The sequence below is a fragment of the Rana temporaria genome, chromosome 12 (assembly GCF_905171775.1).
Source record: "Rana temporaria chromosome 12, aRanTem1.1, whole genome shotgun sequence".
Classification (NCBI taxonomy): Eukaryota; Metazoa; Chordata; class Amphibia; order Anura; family Ranidae; genus Rana; species Rana temporaria.
In genome coordinates, this window is record NC_053500.1 from 38,464,564 (window position 1) to 38,485,773 (window position 21,210).

Below are 21,210 nucleotides of genomic sequence, written 5' to 3' on the forward strand. Positions count from 1 at the left end.
AGAAGGCATATCTCCAATAATCCAACCCAGAGGGGACCTGTGGCAGAGGTATCTTCCGAGGCTCATTGAGAGGGGTCTCTGGCAGAGACTTTCTCCCAAGTTCAAGTTCACCAAGGAGGGTCTGTGGCAGAGACTTATTCCTATCATTGTCCGAGTGATACTCCCGCTGCCAGGTCAGTGAGAGAGGCCTGTCCGGGTACACTAAACCCACTCCGGCGGGAGTGGTGAAGAGAAGTGTTACGTTTGGGAGCAGGACTGTTTCCTATCATTACGCCTGTATCTGCTATTCTCCCTTCTTCTTCAGCTTTACTTTCCTCACCACAAGTTTACTGTTTTTACCCGGCTGGGTAATAAAGAGCACAGCAAAGAGCACCTGTCTGGACATTCCTTTACTTCTACTACATGCAATATGCATCATTCACCCCTAGGAATTTCGGAGGAGCCACAAGGTAACACGCCGCCCAAAAATCCAGCAGCTCCACTGGGGGTAGTGCTACATTTATAAATAATAAAAAAATTTAAAAAAAAAAGGGTTTAGGGACTACTGCTGTATGCTAAACTAACTGTTCAGGTTATAACTTGTCTTACGACTTGCTCTGCAGCGTCCTGAATATATTCAAAGTTTTTTCATGATAACAAGAGTTTGGATCAGGGCTCAAGTCCTGCGGGAACGCGTGGGAACGGAGTTCCCGCACTTTTTTCACAGCAGGAACTCAGTTCCCTTTGCAGGACTAGAGCAGCCGAGCCAATCCTTCACTAAGCGGCGATGCCCAGCTCGAGTCACTGTCAGGGGCAGGCGAACCTTAGTAATCCTTTATGTTACTGGCCGCTTCCTGTATATGGATTCATTGGGTAGTGTGCGGGTATTCCGTCACTTCCTCGATGCCGCAATGTCTCCTGGGAGCTTTTGTCATTGTTCCCAGGAGACATTGCGGAGGTCTGCCGCGAGTTATCGTGAGATTTAGAAAGCAGCTGAGGAAGTGACGGAATACTCGCACACTACCTGATGAATCCATATACAGAAAGCGGCCAGTAACATAAAGGATTACTAAGATACAGTGGATCGAAAAAACATGCGGTTTAGTAATTATGTATATGAGCGTATCATTTTTTTCTTTTGGTGGGGGAGTGGATCTTGGGTGGGAGTTCCCACACTTTTTTCCCCAGGACTTGACCCCTGGTTTGGATGTCTTAGTGCCAATTTACACTGGGGGGGGGGCTTCAATTGTGTATTTTTGGTGCGTTTTAGGTTAGATTTCAGCCCAAAATTCGGGCTGAAATCGGACCTGAACCGGTGAACCAGCACTCACCAGACCCCTGCTGTGCGCCACATAGTGCGACAGTGTGAGCCTGGCCTCAATGTTAATTAATTCTTCCACCATAACTTGTGAAGGCATCGTTACCTACTCCTGTTGCCTTCACAGGCTCTTTGCATTTATTTTTTTGGATTCTTATACTTTGAAAAAAAAATTAAAATTAGTTTGCTAAAAACGATAAGTGCCGGTTCACACTGGGGCGACCTGTCAGGCGACTTTGGTTGCCTGGCAAGTCGCGCTCCATGCGGTGCAGTGGAACAGTTCTAATGGGAGCGACTTAAGTCTCTCCGACTTAGGAAAAGGTTCCTGTACTACTTGGGGGCGACTTCGGAGCTGCTTGCATTGACTTCTATTAAAAGAAGTCGTTTGCAAGCTACGCTGAGGTCGCGCTATATATATATGTGTATGACAGATAGATAGATATCTCCAAAATAATGGATTGCTCTTTGGAATGTAACAGTACAAAATTTTCCAGGGCAATATATCAAGCTTGAATCTCTTACCGTGTGCTGTCAGATATGGACGAAGTTCTCTGTCTTGAGGCAGAACTTGTACAATGCTAATAACTTTGAAGCGTACTCATTTAGAAAAAGAAAAAAAGTTTAGGGAGGGGTTTCAGAAACCACACTACTGCTGTATGCTAAACTGACTGTCCAAGTTATAACTTGTCTTACGACTTGCTCTGCAGCGCCCTGAATATATTTAAAGTTTTTTCATGATAACAAGACTTTGGATGTCTTAGTGCCAATTTACACTGGGGGGGGGGGGTGCTTCAAAGTCACCCCACTCTGAAGATGCCCCACGCAGCGCGACCTCAGCGTAGCTTGCAAACGACTTCTTTTAATAGAAGTCAATGCAAGCAGCTCCGAAGTTGCCCCCCAAGTAGTACAGGAACCTTTTCCTAAGTCGGAGAGACTTGAGTCGCTTCCATTATAACTGTTCCACTGCACCGCATGGAGCGCGACTTGCCAGGCAACCAAAGTCGCCTGACAGGTCGCCCCAGTGTGAACCGACACTTATCGTTCTTAGCTTATTTTAAAAAAAAAAATAGCGTTTTTAAACTAATTTTAATTTTAATTTTTTTTTCAAAGAATAAGAATCCAAAAAAATAAATGCAAAGAGCCTGTGAAGGCATTAAGAGTAGGTAACGATGCCTTCACAAGTTATGGTGGAAGAATTAATTAACATTGAGGCCGGGTTCACACTGTCGCACCATGTGGCGCACAGCAGGGGTCTGGTGCGTGCTGGTTCACCGGTTCAGGTCCGATTTCAGCCCGCATTTTGGGCTGAAATCTAACCTAAAACGCACCAAAAATGCGCAAACTTTTCCGGCACACCGCACCGGACCCGCTGCGGAGATATGTGAACTGGCTCCATAGAGAGCCAGTCACATTCTCCTGCTATGTGAATTGAATGCGGGGAAACGCGCATTCAATTCGCATAGGTGTGAACCTAGCTTGAGCGAAATAGTGAGCAGTACTCAGCTAACCGATGAATTCAAAAGTTTTAACAGAAACTTTTTAGTACTGTCCGTGATCATTTTTTAATTACACTAACATATCATTTTTCAGGAAAAGCTTTCGGGGATATCCCCTTAGGCTTCAAGGTCTGAGAAGTACTAAATTCACAAAGGTTTCAGCAGAATTATTATTACCAAAAGTATTGGGACGCCTGCCTTTCCACCACATGAACTAGAAGCTTGGCTGATGCACTTGTTGATATATATACAGTATACACACTATATTACCAAAAGTATTGGGACGCCTGCCTTTCCATGCACCTGTTGATATATATATATATATATATATATATATATATCATTTTTTTTTTTAATAGGTGTACTCGGTCCAGACGCCATACGTTATTTCTTCTGGGGCTTCCAGAGGTATCTTTTGTCCCCACCTGCTGCCTGCCAGCTCATTGAAGAGTGAAGTTCTGTGAAAGTCCTCCTCGGCTCTGTGCTACACTGAGATGGCAGGTGACGCTGTACAGAGAGGAAACTGCACAGTAGAATGTTTTAACAGAAAGGAGCTGGCTGTACCATTCTATTGCTGTGAAGATAACCTGTGTGCTACACACCATGAAGAGGTGAGAGAGCTGCGAAGGGAAAGGCGGGAGGAAGGGGGAGGGGTAGAGAGAGAGAGTCTGTGGATGGGATGTGCAGAGTTGAGATAATCTGTGGAAGGCTGTGCAGAGATAGTCTTGGGAGCATGAAATTGTCCAAAATGTCTTTGTATTCTGGTGCCTTAAGAGTTCCCTTTACTGGAACTAAGGGGCCAAGCCCAACCCCTGAAAAACAACCCCACACTATAATCCCCCCTCCACCAAATGATTTGGACCGGCCTACATTCAAACGTGAGCAGAGTGTATTCTTTGTGATTTTAAAGTATTTTTTTTTGAGTTTTGGAGCAAATATTAAGCTTTAGGACTAAGCAAGGGGAGGAGAGTAGAGTTGAGCGGACACCTGGATGTTCGGGTTCGGGTCCGAACCCGAACTTTAAAAAAAAAGTTCGGGTTCGGGAACCCGAACCCGAACTCCGAACCCCATTGTAGTCAATGGGACACGGACTGTTAGAAAAAAAAATGCGTGGAGGTCCCCGCAAATTCAATAACCAGAACCTTTAGGTCTGGTATGGATATTAAGGAGAACCCCGCCGTCAATTAAAAAAAAAAAAATGACATGAGGTTCCCCCTAAATATCCATAACCAGACCCGTTATCCGAGCACGTTGACCTGGCCGGCCGCAGAAAAGAGGGGGGGACAGAGTGCGCCCCCCCCTCTCCTGAACTTCACTAGGCCACATGCCCTCAACATTGGGAGGGTGCTTTGGGGTGCCCCCCAAAGCACCTTGTCCCCATGTTGATGGGGACAAGGGTCTCATCCCCACAACCCTTGCCGGGTGGTTGTGGGGGTATGCGGGTGGGAGGCTTATCAGAATCTGGAAGACCCCTTTAATAAAGGGGACCCCCAGATCCTGACCCCCCACCTGTGTGAAATGGTAATGGGGTACACTGTACCCCTACCATTTCACGAAGGAAGTGTAAATTCTTGTAAAAAAAAAAACACACACACACACCGTAGAATAAAGTCCTTTATTAATAAAAAAAAAGGAAAAAAACTCCAGCGGTGATAATCCACTCGTTCCCGGCTCACTGCTCCAACGTTGTCCTGATCTAGCGACAGGTGCGGGTGATCTCCAGCAATGAGAAGATCCAGCGACGGGTGATCTCCGGTCCAGCGATGAGAAGATCCATCCAGAGCGCAGCATCGCCGACCTCCTCTCACCGCTGGACACAGCCCAGCGAATGACGCGCTGAAGCTGTGACATTTCTTATATAGGGGAGGCGGGATCACCCGTCACGTGACCCTGCACCCTCTGACGCACCCTCTGCTACGACACTGGGTAAGCCCAGTCTTCCCTCTTCCTGGGCTTCCACAGTGACGTAGCAGAGGGTGCGTCAGGGGGTGCGGGGTCACGTGATGGGTGGCCCCGCCTCCCCTATATAAGAAATGTCACAGCTTCATCGCGTCATTCGCTGGGCTGTGTCCAGCGGTGAGAGGAGGTCGGCGATGCTGCGCTCTGGATGGATCTTCTCATCGCTGGACCGGAGATCACCCGTCGCTGGATCTTCTCATTGCTGGAGATCACCCGCACCTGTCGCTAGATCAGGACAACGTTGGAGCAGTGAGCCGGGAACGAGTGGATTATCACCGCTGGAGTTTTTTTCCTTTTTTTTTATTAATAAAGGACTTTATTCTACGGTGTGTTTGTGTTTTTTTTTTAATGTTGAGGGCATGTGGCCTGGTGCGGTTCAGGAGAGGGGGGGGCGCACTCTGTCCCCCCTCTTTTCTGCGGCCGGCCAGGTCAACGTGCTCGGATAACGGGTCTGGTTATGGATATTTAGGGGGAACCGCACGTCATTTTTTTTAAGGGTTCCCCTTAATATCCATACCAGACCTAGAGGGTCTGGTTATTGAATTTGCGGGGACCTCCGCGCATTTTTTTTTCCCCGAACTCCGATCCCGGACCCAAACTTTTTCCAATTATTCGGGTTCGGGTCCGGGTTTGGGAAAAACCCAAAGTCCGTACCGAACCCGAACTTTACAGTTCGGGTTCGCTCAACTCTAGAGGAGAGCAATTCTATAGAGAGAAGACATGAAAACACTCCTTACAAAAATGCACATCTACAGGTACCCTTTTTAAAATCTCCGGGACCAAAAACACCTGGAAAAAGTTAATGTACTTTCTTGAGAATGGGGCCACTAAGTGTACAAGTCTGAACAAGCAAAATCACAAAGAATGAAATTGTGCATGTTGAACGCACGGGGACTGCTATAGGTGAAAAACAAAATAACAATCTGTTGCACTGCTTTGATAAAATCTTGCATATAAAATGTGGAAAAATAATAAATAATACCACACTAATACAAACTAGTGAAACCACTGTGATAAATATATACACAAAATAGTAATGATACACATAAATGGGAATCCTGTTCGGCAGTGAAACTGAATTCCCAGTGCTGCACAGGATCCAGTGTGAAACACACAACTGCTGCAATCAAACAAAACTCTTCCACTTGAGTGCCGATTTTATACTCCACACAATGTGATCCTATCCATGGGAGTGAATTCCTCAAAGCGATATTATTCTTCATCACAAAAAAACTTAAAAGTATGTGAAATCTTATTGATTATTGAATCTCCAATCACAGTGCTGCAAATCCATACTCTTCTCCAGTGCACCGCCATGCAGTGAATATAGGGTGGACTCGTACCTGTTTCATAGACCTGTACACAAGGCCTAGGAACGCTTTCTTCCCAACTTCATGGTGGTCAGGTGTCAGGGAGCCAGCTCTGCCATTCTCCAAATGCCGCACATGCGCAGTAGAGGCGCGCTCTGGCGCGTACCCGTGCGGGAAAGGCGCACGCGTGGTCTGGCGGCGCGCGCACGGTCTGGCGTGCGCGCACCCCCCCGGAACCGATCAGAGGCCTGACCGGCCTATTTAAACCAGCTACTGTCTCATGACGGGTTGCTGGTTTGTCTTCAGCTTGTGCTTGGACTCTCTGCCACCGTACCTGAATCACCGACCCGGACTCTGCTCTCCCTCCGAACCTGACCTTGGCTTTTGTTCCTGGATACGCTGTCTTCTCCAACCCCTGACCTCTGGCTCGTCTTTGGACTCGTTGCTCTCTCCTGCCCTTAAACCTTGGCTTGCACCCCGGACCTGCTTCCTGTCTCACCCCCAGTATCTTGCTCAGTATCTACCAAAGCCGCCTGCTCTGCACCTGCTCAGTGTTACCAAAGCTACCTGCTCTACAACCTGCTTTGTGCTACCAAGGCTGCCTGCTCTACCATCCATCACCAGCAGGGGCCCCCGGGGCAGCCTTCAGCCCAGCACCTACTACACGTCCAGTACCATGCTGGTGCCGGTGCCTCCTGGTGCCTTCCTCCCCTGTCTCAACTCCAGGGGACAGAGTGTGCCGGGTCGCAACGGTGAGCCGCCCTCAGCATCTCGGCCTCGGTGAGTACGCAGTCTGACATCAGGTGTATAAGCCAGGGATGATCAAAGGTTTCTGTGGACAGAACTCAACACCACTGATGACCCCTGATGAAGTCAAGGGACGATGCGCGTGGGGAGGAGCCAGGTAATGTCACGGACTGGAACGAGGAGTAGCGGCAAGTGCAGTTCTGACACACGCTGGATGTTTTTATCTGGATGCATTGTAACACCCTGTGAGTGTTATTTTAAAGTGTGAATAAAGTGACTGACATTTCGAACATGCATTCGACTCGAACATTGCCTGTTCGCCCGATTGCCAAATAGCGAACAATTTGGGGTGTTTGCGGCAAATTCGAAAAGCCGTGGAACACCCTTTAAAAGTCTATGTGAGAAATCAAAAGTGCTAATTTTAAAGGTTATTGTCATAAAAAAGTGTTTGGGGACCTGGGTTCTGCCCCAGGGGACATGTATTAATGCAAAAAAAAGTTTTAAAAACTGACTTTTTTTGGTAACAGTTTTTAATAATGCTTAAAGTGAACCAATAAAAGTGAAATATTCCTTTAAATTTCGAACCTGGGGGGTGTCTATAGTATGCCTGTAAAGTAGCACATGTTTCTTGTGCTTACAAAAGTCCCTGCACAAAATTACATTTCTAAAGGGAAAAAAAGTCATTTAAAACTACTCGCGGCTATAATGAATTGCCAGGTCCCAGCAATACAGATGAAAGTCATTGAAAAAAATAGCATGGGTTCTCCCCTTAGTCCATTACCAGGCCCTTTGGGTCTGGTATGAATTTTAAGGGGAACCCCAAACCAAATTTAAAAAAAAAAGTGTGCGCTCCCCCCCAAAAATCCATACCAGACCCTTATCTGAGCAACCTGGCAGGCTGCAGGAAAAGAGGGGGGGGACGAGAGACCCCCCCCTCCTGAACTGTACCAGGCCACATGCCCTCAACATGGGGAGGATGTCCCCATGTTGATGGGGACACTTGCAGAGTGCTAGAGCGGGTGGGAACTTCTATGTTCAGTGTCACAGGAGGGCCACTGGAAAGTCCCTATTGAGGGATCCACGAGCGCCGTGTGTTGTTAGCCACAGCTGGAGCCTCGATAAGCCTCATGGAGACGTTGGCTGTTTGTGGTGTTAAACGCTGTCCACAAAAACCCTTTAGAATATTACAGCCTACGCTAGCGAGGAGCAGAGGGAGAGAAGTCAGCTGAGGTTTATCTTAAAGCGAATGTCCTTTGAGCATCCCTGGAGGGCTTATACACCCGGCCACCCTAAAGTTGGGGATAAAAGCGTTCCTAGACCTTATGTACAGGTCTATGAAACAAGTACTCACAGACTGCTTGTAGGCAGGTGCCTACATGGAGGATTGTTGTAGCTAGAGAACATGGGCTCTCCTGGCATGGGAAGGGTTAAGCTTCGGGTCCACCAGTTGCCCAGGCTTTTTGGGTTCTACCCTCCACTTTGTCAGCCAATAAATTAGGGGGAAGGCTGGCTTGGGGATGAGCAGGACCACATAAAAAGAGAAGAAGGTCCAGTCTAGAGGAAGATGTAACCTGGAGCCATCCTTGACAACCACCCGATCAGTGCTATTCAGAACAGTTCAAAAATGATCGTAAAGACTCAGAAATATGCCGTTCCCGAGTCTTTCTGAGGTTTGCTGAGGTCAGCCGAGCTGTCCTTGGGCCTTTTCGTGTGTTCCCGAGGCCCTCCGGCGCCAAGCCACCTCTGGCCGCCTGTGGTATTGCATGACAAATTATTTTCATTTCCATTGACTTCAATGGGGAAACTCACTTAGATATGCGAGTACTTTGGATTACGAGCATTCTCCTGGAACGGATTATGCTTGTAATCATAGGTTCCACTGTATATGGCATATCTAGAATCGAGGCAGAAATCAGTAGATACGCCGCCGTAAGTCCGAATCTGCGTGGTCATATATTTAAGCGTATTCTGGAAACCAGATACGCTTAAATTTGGCTAAGATACGAGCGGCGTAAGTCTCCTACGCCGTCGTATCTTAGGGTGCATATTTACGCTGGCCGCTAGGTGGCACTTCCGTTGTTTTCCGCGTCGAATATGCAAATGAGCAAGATACGCCGATTCACGAACGTACGTGCGCCCCTGCGCAATTAGTTACGCCGACGCCGGCGTAAAGACAAAGCAGGTCTCTAGGTGGCGTAGCCCATGCAAAGTATGGACGTCGGAACAAGCGTATCTTTTTACGTCGTTTGCGCAAGTCGTACGCGAATAGGGCTGTGCGTAAGTTACGTTCACGTCGTAGGCAGTGTTCGACGTATATTAGGCATTCTATCCGACGCATGCGCACTGTGATACGTCCACGGACGGCGCATGCGCCGTACGTTCAAAACGTCATTTACGTGGGGTCATGCTTTATTTGCATAAAACACGCCCACTTCTTCCCAATTTGAATTAGGCGCGCTTACGCCAGCACATTTACGCTACACCGCTGTAACTTAGGACGCAAGTGCTTTGTGAATACATCACTTGCCTCTCTAAGTTGCGGCGGCGTAGCATAAATGCGATACGCTACGCCCGCCCACACTTACGCCGGGGTACGTGAATCTAGGCCACGGAATTTAGGAGCAATGTTGCCAACCTCGCAAAGTAAAATTTACTGGCAGGATGCCAAAAATTTACTGACAGCACCATTTTTTTTACTGACACAAATGACAAAATGTATTGACAATTTTTTAACTGGCACTAGAAATAAGTCCATAAAATAGCTATTTTCAGTGGAAAACAGTACAGATATCAACATTTAAAGCTACAAACATGTAGATATGCTATTTACAATGTGTTTAAGGCATAATAAAAGTAAAAAAATAAACATATTTCTCCATTTACATGAAGGTCAGGTTAATATAACCCAGCAGTTTTGTCACCTGTGTCCAACTGGAGAGATTTCAGGTCCAATGCCAAATAGCCTCCAACACAGAAAGTGAGAGGAAATCTCAGGTAGCCACCAAGATCAATAGAATAAAGATTCCCTTAATTTCTGTTCTGGATTTCGTTATAATAGTAAACTGGGCAAATAGAGGGCGAATCTCCCCATCTGGGGCACAGAGGCATCAATAAGCAAGTGATATTGCAGTTACCAAACAGATATATAATTAAAAAAAAAATTAATTAAATCACCTTAGAGCAGTGTTCAGTGGGACAGGTGTCCCTATGTGCATCTCACCACCTGTTCCACTAATGCCCTGTACACACGATTGGAATTTCCGGTGGGATAAAATGAATGTTCCGTCGGAATTCCGTTCAAGCTGTCTTGCATACACACTGTCAGACTAAATTCCGACCGTCCAAAACGCAGTGACGTAAAACACTACGACGAGCCGAGAAAAATGCGTCGACTTGATTCTGAGCATGCATGTTTTTTTCTCCATCAGAGTTCCACACAGACGATCGGAATTTTCGAAAAATCAAACATGTTCTATTTCTAAACTCCGATGGGAAAAAGTCAGATGGGGCCCACGCACGGTCGGAATATCCGATGAAAAAATTCCGTCTGACCTTTTTCATCGGAAATTCCGATCGTGTGTACAAGGCATAAGAGTGGTCGTAACCGTAACCAATATTTTCATAAATCAAACTGTAATGTTAAAAAGAAGAAAAATAATGTTTTTCTGCGTTATGCAGTAGGCTACAAAGATGAAATGTGTGTGCTGTAGATAAACACCAACCGTTAGATGAGCTGGCTGTCTAATTTGATGGCGATGGTGGTGATGGTGTCTGTAGAGCCATACAGCTGGTTTCCCAAAACACTGTGGGCCTGATTCCCAAAAAAGCTGCCTAACTTAACTTTCAGCAGTTAAGTTACACTGACTTAAAATCTCTACCTAAGTGCCTTATCCACAAAGCACTTACCTAGAAATTTTCAGGCCGTGTAACTTAAGTGCCGCCGTCGCAAGGCGGTCCTCCTCTCCGGGGGGCGTTTAAAATTTAAATGAGGCGCGCTCCCGCGCCGGCCGTACTGCGCATGCGTGTGACGTAATTTTCCCGACGTGCAGCGCGCGAACGTAATTGACGCCGGGCGGCTTTGTGGATTGCGACGGGACACTAAAGTTGCGACGGGTGAAAAAAAATATACGCGCCGGGAAAACAAATAATTATAAAAAAAAATGACAGCGTCGCTCAGCATGCATTCCTGAGAGGGAGAACTCCATGCCAATTTTCAAAGAAAAAACCGGCATGGGTTCCCCCCCCAGGAGCATACCAGGCCCTTAGGTCTGGTATGGGTTGTAAGGAGACCCCCCCCACGCCGAAAAATCGACGTAGGGGGTCCCCCTACAATCCATACCAGACCCGTATCCAAAGCACGCTACCCGGCCGGTCAGGAATGGGAGTGGGGACGAGCGAGCGCCCCCCCCCCTCCTGAGCCGTGCCAGGCCGCATGCCCTCAACATGGGGGGGTTGGGTGCTCTGGGGCAGGGGGGCGCACTGCGGGCCCCCCCACCCCAGAGCACCCTGTCCCCATGTTGATGAGGACAGGACCTCTTCCCGACAACCCTTGCCGTTGGTTGTCGGGGTCTGCGGGCGGGGGCTTATCGGAATCTGGGAGTCCCCTCAAATAAGGGGGCCCCCAGATACCGGCCCCCCACCCTAAGTGAATGGATATGGGGTGCATCGTACCCCTACCCATTCACCTGTAGGCAAAAAGTAAAAGTTAGTAAACACACAACACAAGGGTTTTTAAAATAATTTATTATTCTGCTCCGGAGGCCCCCCCTGTCTTCTTTATTAGCTCTAATACCAGGGGGGGCTTCTTCTTCCGCTCTCCGGGGGTCTTCTTCCACTCTCCGGGGGGGGTTTCTTCTTCCGCTCTCCAGGGGGGGTCTTCTCCGCTCTCCGGGGGTCTTCTTCTATCTTCGCCGCTCTCCGCTGTTGACTCGGCGAACCCCGGTTCTTCTGCAGCTGTCCGGTGCCTTCTTCTTCAGCGCTGGCTGCCTGCTATCTTTGTGTGTTAGCTCAATTACTAACAGGCAGCCAGCGCAGTCTTCTGTGACATCAGGTTCTTCTTCTCCCCTCTTCCGATGTTGACTCGTCGCCTCTTGTCGCTGTAATGATGGAAGCGCGCCTTGCATCCCATTTATATAGGCATCACCGTCCCATCATGCTCCGGCAGGTACCCACGTGGTGGGTGCACGTGGGTAGGCACCCACCACGTGGGTACCTACCAGAGCATGATGGGACGGTGATGCCTATATAAATGGGATGCAAGGCGCGCTTCCATCATTACAGCGACAAGAGGCGACGAGTCAACATCGGAAGAGGGGAGAAGAAGAACCTGACGTCACAGAAGACCGCGCTGGCTGCCTGTTAGTAATTGAGCTAACACACAAAGATAGCAGGCAGCCAGCGCTGAAGAAGAAGGCACCGGACAGCTGCAGAAGAACCGGGGTTCGCCGAGTCAACAGCGGAGAGCGGCGAAGATAGAAGAAGACCCCCGGAGAGCGGAGAAGACCCCCCCCCGGAGAGCGGAAGAAGAAACCCCCCCCGGAGAGTGGAAGAAGACCCCCGGAGAGCGGAAGAAGAAGCCCCCCCTGGTATTAGAGCTAATAAAGAAGACAGGGGGGGCCTCCGGAGCAGAATAATAAATTATTTTAAAAACCCTTGTGTTGTGTGTTTACTAACTTTTACTTTTTGCCTACAGGTGAATGGGTAGGGGTACGATGTACCCCATATCCATTCACTTAGGGTGGGGGGCCGGTATCTGGGGGCCCCCTTATTTGAGGGGACTCCCAGATTCCGATAAGCCCCCGCCCGCAGACCCCGACAACCAACGGCAAGGGTTGTCGGGAAGAGGTCCTGTCCTCATCAACATGGGGACAGGGTGCTCTGGGGTGGGGGGGCCCGCAGTGCGCCCCCCTGCCCCAGAGCACCCAACCCCCCCATGTTGAGGGCATGCGGCCTGGCACGGCTCAGGAGGGGGGGGGCGCTCGCTCGTCCCCACTCCCATTCCTGACCGGCCGGGTAGCGTGCTTTGGATACGGGTCTGGTATGGATTGTAGGGGGACCCCCTACGTAAATTTTTCGACGTGGGGGGGGTCTCCTTACAACCCATGCCAGACCTAAGGGCCTGGTATGCTCCTGGGGGGGGGGACCCATGCCGGTTTTGAATTTAAAAATTGCCGTGGAGTTCTCCCTCGGGAATGTATACCAAATGCCGTCGCTTGAATGGGCCTTTACAAGGTGTGACTAACTTTCCACATTGTAAAACCAGCCCTAGTTTTGCGCAGGCAAAATCGGAACTTACGCAGAAATCACAGTGCTGGAAAACGTTGTGGATCTGCTTAAGTCCTCATTTGCATACTCAACGCTGCATTTCCATGAGAAATGCCCCCAGCGGCGGATGCGGTACTACATCCTAAGATCTGACCGTGTAAGTGTCTTACACATGTCAGATTTTCTGCCTAACTTTGGAAAAAGCCTTTTGAGGATCGTTTCCAAAGTTAGGCACAGACTGAACAGCAGTTAAGTCTGCGTATCTCTTTTGGGAATCAGGCCCCGTAGTTCTTTCTAGTGAAAAGACAAAACCATTAATCAGATTGCTGTGACCTCAGTCCCCAGACTTCCAGTCCCCACCCAAGTTTCCTTCAGCACATAAACAAAGTAGACATTCACAAAACATAAAATTATCTCAAAATAGAAAAAGGCGCCAACCCTGTGTGAATACGTGTAACAGCTGCCCCGTTAAGTGGGAATCACACTAATAAATAAAAATAAAGTATAAAGTAGGCACTAAATACATCCTAAAATTGTCACGTGCTAGGTAATAAAGATTACATCCACTGTAAAGCCTCGTACACACGATCGGCCTTCAAACAAACTTTTCCTTGGATTTTTGTCCGAAGGGAGTAGGCCGGGCACACCCATAGCATACACACGCTCAGACTTTTCTGCAAACTTTCCTAAAACTTTCCCAACATCACGTGGTTTTTCTGCTCTTTACCGCCACCCTTTGGTCAACTTCTGCTATTGTTGGGTGATGTTAACATTGGTTCTGGGCATGCGTATTTTCACTTTGTACAAAAGTCCAATGGCTTGCTGTACACACGGTCGGACTAGGCACCATCAGACTTTTGTTGCCGAAAAGTTTGTCCGTTTGCAGAGCGAACTTTTGTCCGATGAAAAAGTTTGTCCGATGGAGTGTACACACGGTCTGATTTTTTGGAAAACGTGCTCATTTTGAAGTTTGTTGTCAAAAAGTCTGTCCGTGTGTATGGGCCTTAACTACTTAACGACCAGCCGCCGTAGTTCTACGACGGCAGGTCGGCTCCCCTGCGCGAGAGCCTGTACAATAACGTCGGCTCTCTTTGCGGCCACTAGGGGCGCGCGCGCGCCCCCTGATCGTCCCTGACTCCTGTGCAGGTGCCCGTCGGGCGTGATCGCCGCTGGGCGCTTGTGATTGCTCGTTACAGAGCGAGGACCGGGAGCTGTGTGTGTAAATTACACACACATTGTAAATAATTGAAACACACAGCTCCCGGTCCTATCAGGGGAGAAATGCCTGACCGTCTGTTCATACAATGTATGAACAGCGATCAGTCATTTCCCCTAGTGAGGCCACCCCTCCCTACAGTTAGAACACACCCAGGGAACATACTTAACCCCTTCCCCTGCCCCCTAGTGTTAACCCCTTCCCTGCCAGTGGCATTTTTATAGTAATCCAATGCATTTTTATAGCACTAATCGCTATAAAAATGCCAATGGTCCCAAAAATGTGTCAAAAGTGTCCGCCATAATGTCGCAGTACCGAAAAAAAAATCGCTGATCGTCGCCATTACTAGTAAAAAAAAAAATATTAATAAAAATGCCATAAAACTACCCCTTATTTTGTTAACGCTATAACTTTTGCGCAAACCAATCAATAAATGTTTATTGCGATTTTTTTTTATTTTTATGAAAAATATGTAGAAGAATACGTATCGGCCTAAACTGAGGAAAAATATATTTTTTTTATATATTTTTGGGGGATATTTATTATGGTAAAAAGTAAAAAATATATATATTTTTTAAATTGTCGCTATATTTTTGTTTATAGCGCAAAAACAAAAAAATGCAGAGGTGATCAAATACCACCAAAAGAAAGCTCTATTTGTGGGAAAAAAAGGACGCCAATTTTGTTTGGGAGCCACGTCGCAGGACCGCGCAATTGTCAGTTAAATCGACGCAGTGCCGAATCGCAAAAAGTGCTCTGGTCTTTGACCAGCAATATGGTCCGGGGGGTTAAGTGGTTAATAGTCACTAGTGTGCAATAACAAGAACAAAAAAAGCAAAACAAAATGCACAAAAAAATTGCACGCAAAAAAAAATCCAGAAAAATGCTGTGAAAACAACGTTTTCGTTAAATGCAAGTGTGCTATCAGTGATAACTTAATACATAGACATTCAAAATGAAAATAGTGTGATAATCACTATTGTGAAATCCCAAAAACAAAAAACGCACACACAAAAAAATCGCCCAAAAATTCCTACGAAGAATTAAATTATTAATACCAGTGATCCATCAGTGATAAGTGCATCAGTGATGGATCACTGGTATTAATAATTGAATTTTTTTTCACAGCATCTTCGTAGGAATTTGTGGGTGATTTTTTTTGTGTGTGCGTTTTTTGTTTTTGGGATTTCACAATAGTTGAATAAGAACTTCAATCTGAATATTTTTACAGCACTTTTCATTTTTGATATGTATATATCAAAAGATTAAAAGTGCTGTAAAAATATGCAGATTGAAGTTCTTATTCAACTGTGTCCATTTACAAGTCTTTGCACTTTATGATTTATGATATGATTTCAAGTAAAAACAAGTTGTCATTTTTTATCATATCTTTTGGGGAAATATAAGAAAAAAATTAATAAAAAATGTTCACAATTTTTTTTTGTACATACTCTCACCAGTGCAGTACAGCATCATTTCATAATGTGCCATGTCATTTTTATGAGCAAAAAAGTTTTTATTGAAGTGCGATATTTCTATTTCCTCAACACTTCATTTAACCACTTAAGACCCGGACCAATATGCAGGTTAAGGTCCTTGCCCCTTTTTGCGATTCGCCACTGCGTCGCTTTAACTGACAATTGCGCGGTTGTGCGACGTGGCTCCCAAACAAAATTGGCGTACTTTTTCCCCACAAATAGAGCTTTCTTTTGGTGGTATTTGATCACCTCTGCGGTTTTTGTTTTTTGCGCTATAAACAAAAATAGAGCGACAATTTTGAAAAAAAAATGCAATATCTTTTACTTTTTGCTATAATAAATATCTCCAAAAAAAGATATAAAATAACGTTTTTTTTCCTCAGTTTAGGCCGATACGTATTCTTCTACCTATTTTTGGTAAAAAAAAAAACGCAATAATCGTTTATCGATTGGTTTGCGCAAAACTTATAGCGTTTACAAAATAGGGGATAGTTTTATGGCATTTTTATTAATATTTTTTTTTTACTACTAATGGCGGCGATCAGCGATTTTTTTTTTCGTGACTGCAACATTATGGCGGACACATCGGACAATTTTGACACATTTTTGGGACCATTGTCATTTTCACAGCGAAAAGTGCTATAAAAATGCACTGATTACTGTGAAAATTACAATTGCAGTTTAGGAGTTAACCACTAGGGGGCGCTGTAGGGTTTAAGTGTGACCTCATATGTGTTTCTAACTATAGAGGGGCGGGGCTGGACGTGTGACGTCAGTGATCGTCGTTCCCTATATCAGGGAACAGATGATCACTGACATTGCCACACAGAAGAATGGGGAAGGTGTGTTTACACCCGTTCTTCAGCTCCTGTGACTGATCGCGGGACACCGGTGGAGATCGGGTCCGCGGTCACGGAGCTTCGGACTGGGTCACGTGTGCGTCGCCTTTAAGACAGGTACGTCGCCTTTAAGAGCCCAGCCGTGCCATTCTGCCAACGTATATCAGCGTTAGGATTAATAAAAGTAAAAACAAAATGTACAGCCTCCTAGAATAAGAGGCCAGTAGAAGGAGCTGTATGCTCTGAGCGCATAGCCTGTATTCCTGTCATTGCCGATCCCGAATCCCACCTTCTGGTCCATGCTGGTCAGAGCAAGACTTCCTGGATCTGTAAGGCATTCCAGCCCCTTCGCATCTCCTTTCCAGCCACTTGGACCACCGGTGGACCCTGCAGTGTGGCGGATGCCACGGGACTGATGACATTTATGATGAGGGTGACTATCTCTTACATCTTTCATAAAGTGAGTGTGACCCATCTCAGCCTCCATCCCTAAATATATATGTAAACAAGATTGGGGGAATGGGATTGGGACTTTAGATGAGGCATACTGGTGTATATAATAGTAAGTAAACAAAGTCGATTCTAAATAAATTGAGTGTCACAATCCCCTAGAGGTAATTCATGCTAAAAATGATAATAATAAACATGATTAACCACTAATGATGAAACATTTATGATATAAAAAAATATATAAAATGTATATTATTAATATAAAAAAGTCAGCATAATAAATAAAATAATAATATATTTAATAAGGAAATAATTCATCATTAGACATGATTTGTGACAGAAAATACAAATCATAAACAATCAGGTACATACAGGTAATAAATACACAATCAAAATAATATATACAGAAAATGAAGATGATTTGTTACAGTTATTGGAACAAGCTTAGCTTTGCATACCTGGGTAAACACTCAACGCGTTTCACCCAATCTTGTTTTATATATCTCTTACATCTTGTAAGTGTTTTTAAATCTTGTGCAATAAATGCTGATACCGTAATACTACACTCAGGTGGCGCCTCCCCTCTCCTTCCCCTTTTTTGAGCACAGATGAAGGTTTAGGATACAGAGCAGAGTCCGGCAAGCCGGGTCAGTAACTAGCAGGCAGGTCAGAAGCAGAACAGCAGATAGGAAGGGTACAGACAGGGTAGCTTTTCTATAGTTACCTGCATTTCCTCCTTCTGTAACTTCCTAAGTTCCTGTCCAATCATGTTCTCTGGATATCCCCTTTCTTTAAATTTATGGCACATCTGCTCTAATCTCGTCTTCTTCAAAACCTCATTGCTAACTATGCGCTTAACCCTAGATAATTGACTCCTCATAATAGATGTAAATACATGGGGTGGGTGGAAGGTATCAAAAAGCAACAATTAATTTCTGCCTGTTGGTTTAGTATATAGATCGGATTCAATCTGATCCTGATTCACATAAATTCTGATTCACATAAATTCTTGTGTCTAGAAATGGAACAGATCTCCCACCTATGTTTGTTTTAAACTGTATCTCAGGACTAAAATCATTAAGTATTCCATCGAACATTTTCAAAGACTTCACGTTGCCCCTCCATATAGCAAAAATATCATCAATAAAGAGCCACTAGGTGGCGCAATGTGTTTTAAATAATTCAATCAGAAAAATATATCTTTGTTCAAAATCATTCATAAAACTTTTTTTTTGCGATTTTTTCTTTTGCAATATTTTTAGCAATTTTCCTACGACATAGATTTATATTTGAATTTATTTGGTTAATTTTTTTTAAGGCTGTGCAAATTAACTTTTAATTAATCGATTAATCTTTAATTTTTTTGATCGATCAAAATCTTTTTGATCGATTAAAATTCTTTTGATTGGTACTCACCTTTCCGCCGGCTTCTGGGCCTTCAGGGAGTTCCGTCGGAGATCCAGTAACGTCACAGACACCGGCGGGGCTTGCCGTGTCCATCTGAAGGGCTCCTTTGCTGTGCCTTCATATCTGCATGCCGACGGGACCTTACTATCTGCCACACACAAGGGCTGTTACACTTCCCTCTATAAACCTGGGATTCCACAGCCATCCACTGGGAGTTGTGATAGTTCCCTTCATGGGACATCTACATGCCGACGGACTGATGTTAACCTCTCCTCATCTGGATTCAGCAGTGGTATCGTTGTACACATTTTTTTACCAGTATCATACTTAGCTCCATGTTTTTATGACTGCTTTTGGTACCGTTTGGTATTACTCACACCATTTTTACAGTTTATGTAGCTACATCGATTTGATCTCCAGTGCAATATTTATTTGGTTACCTACTTGAAGACTATAAAAGTTTAATGCTATTCCCATCAAGCACTGCCTTTGTGTGTTTTTTGTATCCTGCTATCCATTTTTCCAGTGGTTGTTAGCTGCACTGGGAATCAGCCTGCAAGGAGATCAGCTAAAAGTAGTTAGATCTGTATGTGCGTTATAATTGAAATTAGTCGATTAATCGATTAAAAAAAAAAACGATTAATCGAACAGAAAATTTTTGATCAGTAACAGCCTTAATTTTTTTAGATGATAAAGATGACAAGTAGAAATAAATTAGATCCAAATGTTTCTATCAGTAGTGGATGTAACCTGTGGAGGGTTAATTTAGAGTAATAATGGTATTGTTGGACTCATCTGTGAGGTTACACCCTGTGGTGTTGGTATATAAGTTTGCTGTTTTTAGTAGATTGTTGCACAGAGCCTGATGAAGAGCATGGTATGCTCGTAACTGTACAGTAGCCTTGCATTACTACAAATTTTCTGTCTTTTGAAGAAGCAACCAGTAAATTAATCAAATTAGAGTTTGTGTCCCATATATATATATTAGTAACACTGCCATCTAGTGGAGAGAGTGCTAATCTCTCCATTTAGATGATTTTGTGCTATTGTGATTGTAACAATACAAAAAACAAAAAAACAAAAAAATCTAATATATTATACAATATGCTCTACAATATAATTTAAAATGTATAAAATATATATGATCAAATACATGTGTGTGTATGTGTGTGTGTGTATATATATATATATATATATATATATATATATATATATATACACACACAGTATCTCACAAAAGTAAGTACACCCCTCACATTTTTGTAAATTTTTTATTCTATCTTTTCATGTGACAACACTGAAGGAATTACACTTTGCTACAATGTAAAGTTGTGAGTGTACAGCTTGTATAACAGTGTACATTTGCTGTCCTCTCAAAATAACTCAACAAATTAAACAGGATTGGTCCAAGCACAGAACCCTGGGGCCACCCCACTTCCCACCCCTGACCATTCTGAGTTTTCCCCCTTTATCACCACCCTCTGAACTCGCCCTTGTAGCCAGTTTTAAATCCATGTACTCACCCTTTGGTCCATGCCAACGGACCAAATGCTTTTGCGAAATCTAGATACACCACATCTACAGGCCTTCCTTTATCTAGATAAACACAAGATAGTGGCGCATGCTGTAATTTAATGTAAAACACTTGTCCATATAAGTCCTTTGAGCTGTTGCTCAACAATGCCTATAAGCATTATTTAGAGCATAATACACCTTCCAGTACACAAAAATAAAAATGTTACCAATCTGCCCGCCTTATTACAAAGTTTCATACATAATCAAAGAGAATGGAAATGATTTTTAAAAAACACTGGCCCCTACTACTTGAGGACCTCCACCTCAAACCCATTCTACCTGACATCCCCAGGATTACAGAAGAGCGGCTCTATGATCCCCTTGAAAGGCATGTTTCAATGCAAGAAACCTCTATGCAAAACGTGTGCCTTTATAAAGCACGGTAAAAAGCAATTTACCACAAAAGAAAAAGCATACACCCTAGGGGAATTTTTTAACTGTGGTTCAGATTTTGTGGTTTATGGTCTTACTTGTCCTTTTCACCTCCTATATGTGGGACGTACTATATGACCCCTTCAGCAAAGATTCAGCGAACATAGAAGAAAAACAGAGGTAGGCAGGGACAAGCATAGTGTCCCCCGCCATTTTTTTGAATACCATCAGAAGTCCACTGATGGCCTGGAAGTCCGGGTTATTGAACAGATCCCTAATACTTTTTCAGAAGCAGAGAGATTACAAAAATTGTGTGAAAGAGAAACGTATTGGATTTATTCATTGGATACTCTCAATCCTGGAGGTATCAACGAGGAACTTGAAATATCCACCATATTGTAAATTTTTCTAATTATGTTTCTTCTGACCGCTACTCATTCCCACTCTCTCAAAAAATACTCCCCTCCCTTCTCCCCCCCCCCCCCCCCCCAGGTGATGCTCCATGTGTCTGTTTGACACCTGCTCGTATTCGTTTGGGTTGGGTCATTTTTTGATACAGTAAGTATATTTCCAACACATATCATATCCTTATTTTTCATAATAAAATATCCTTTTCGTTTTTGCCCTTTTATTTTCCCCTCCCCCTACCATGACTCAGTCTTTCCCCCACCTTCCCCTTTCCACTAACCTCCCTAATAACTCTTCCCTTTCTCTTTACCCCCTCCTTTTTTCAACCCTTTGCCCCCCCCCCCACTTTTTTTCTCCCCCTCCCCTCTTTTCTCTTCTTTCTTCCCTTTTTC

General features: G+C 44.8%; 2 protein-coding genes across 3 annotated transcripts in view; both read right to left on the reverse strand.

Moving 5' to 3' along the window:
- Window positions 1-21,210, reverse strand: part of LOC120919213 (NXPE family member 4-like) — a 242,112-nt gene that overhangs the window by 129,676 nt on the left and 91,226 nt on the right. The window lies entirely within an intron of this gene.
- LOC120919212 (NXPE family member 1-like) overlaps window positions 1-21,210 on the reverse strand; it is a 193,010-nt gene that overhangs the window by 80,584 nt on the left and 91,216 nt on the right. The window contains exon 1 of one of the 2 annotated variants that reach the window (XM_040331265.1): window positions 1,820-1,870. The exons of the other annotated variant lie outside the window; for it this stretch is intronic. The gene's annotated coding sequence lies outside the window, so the exon portion shown is untranslated. Of the gene's footprint in view, window positions 1-1,819; window positions 1,871-21,210 lie in introns of those variants that run through there. 2 annotated transcript variants of the gene reach the window in all.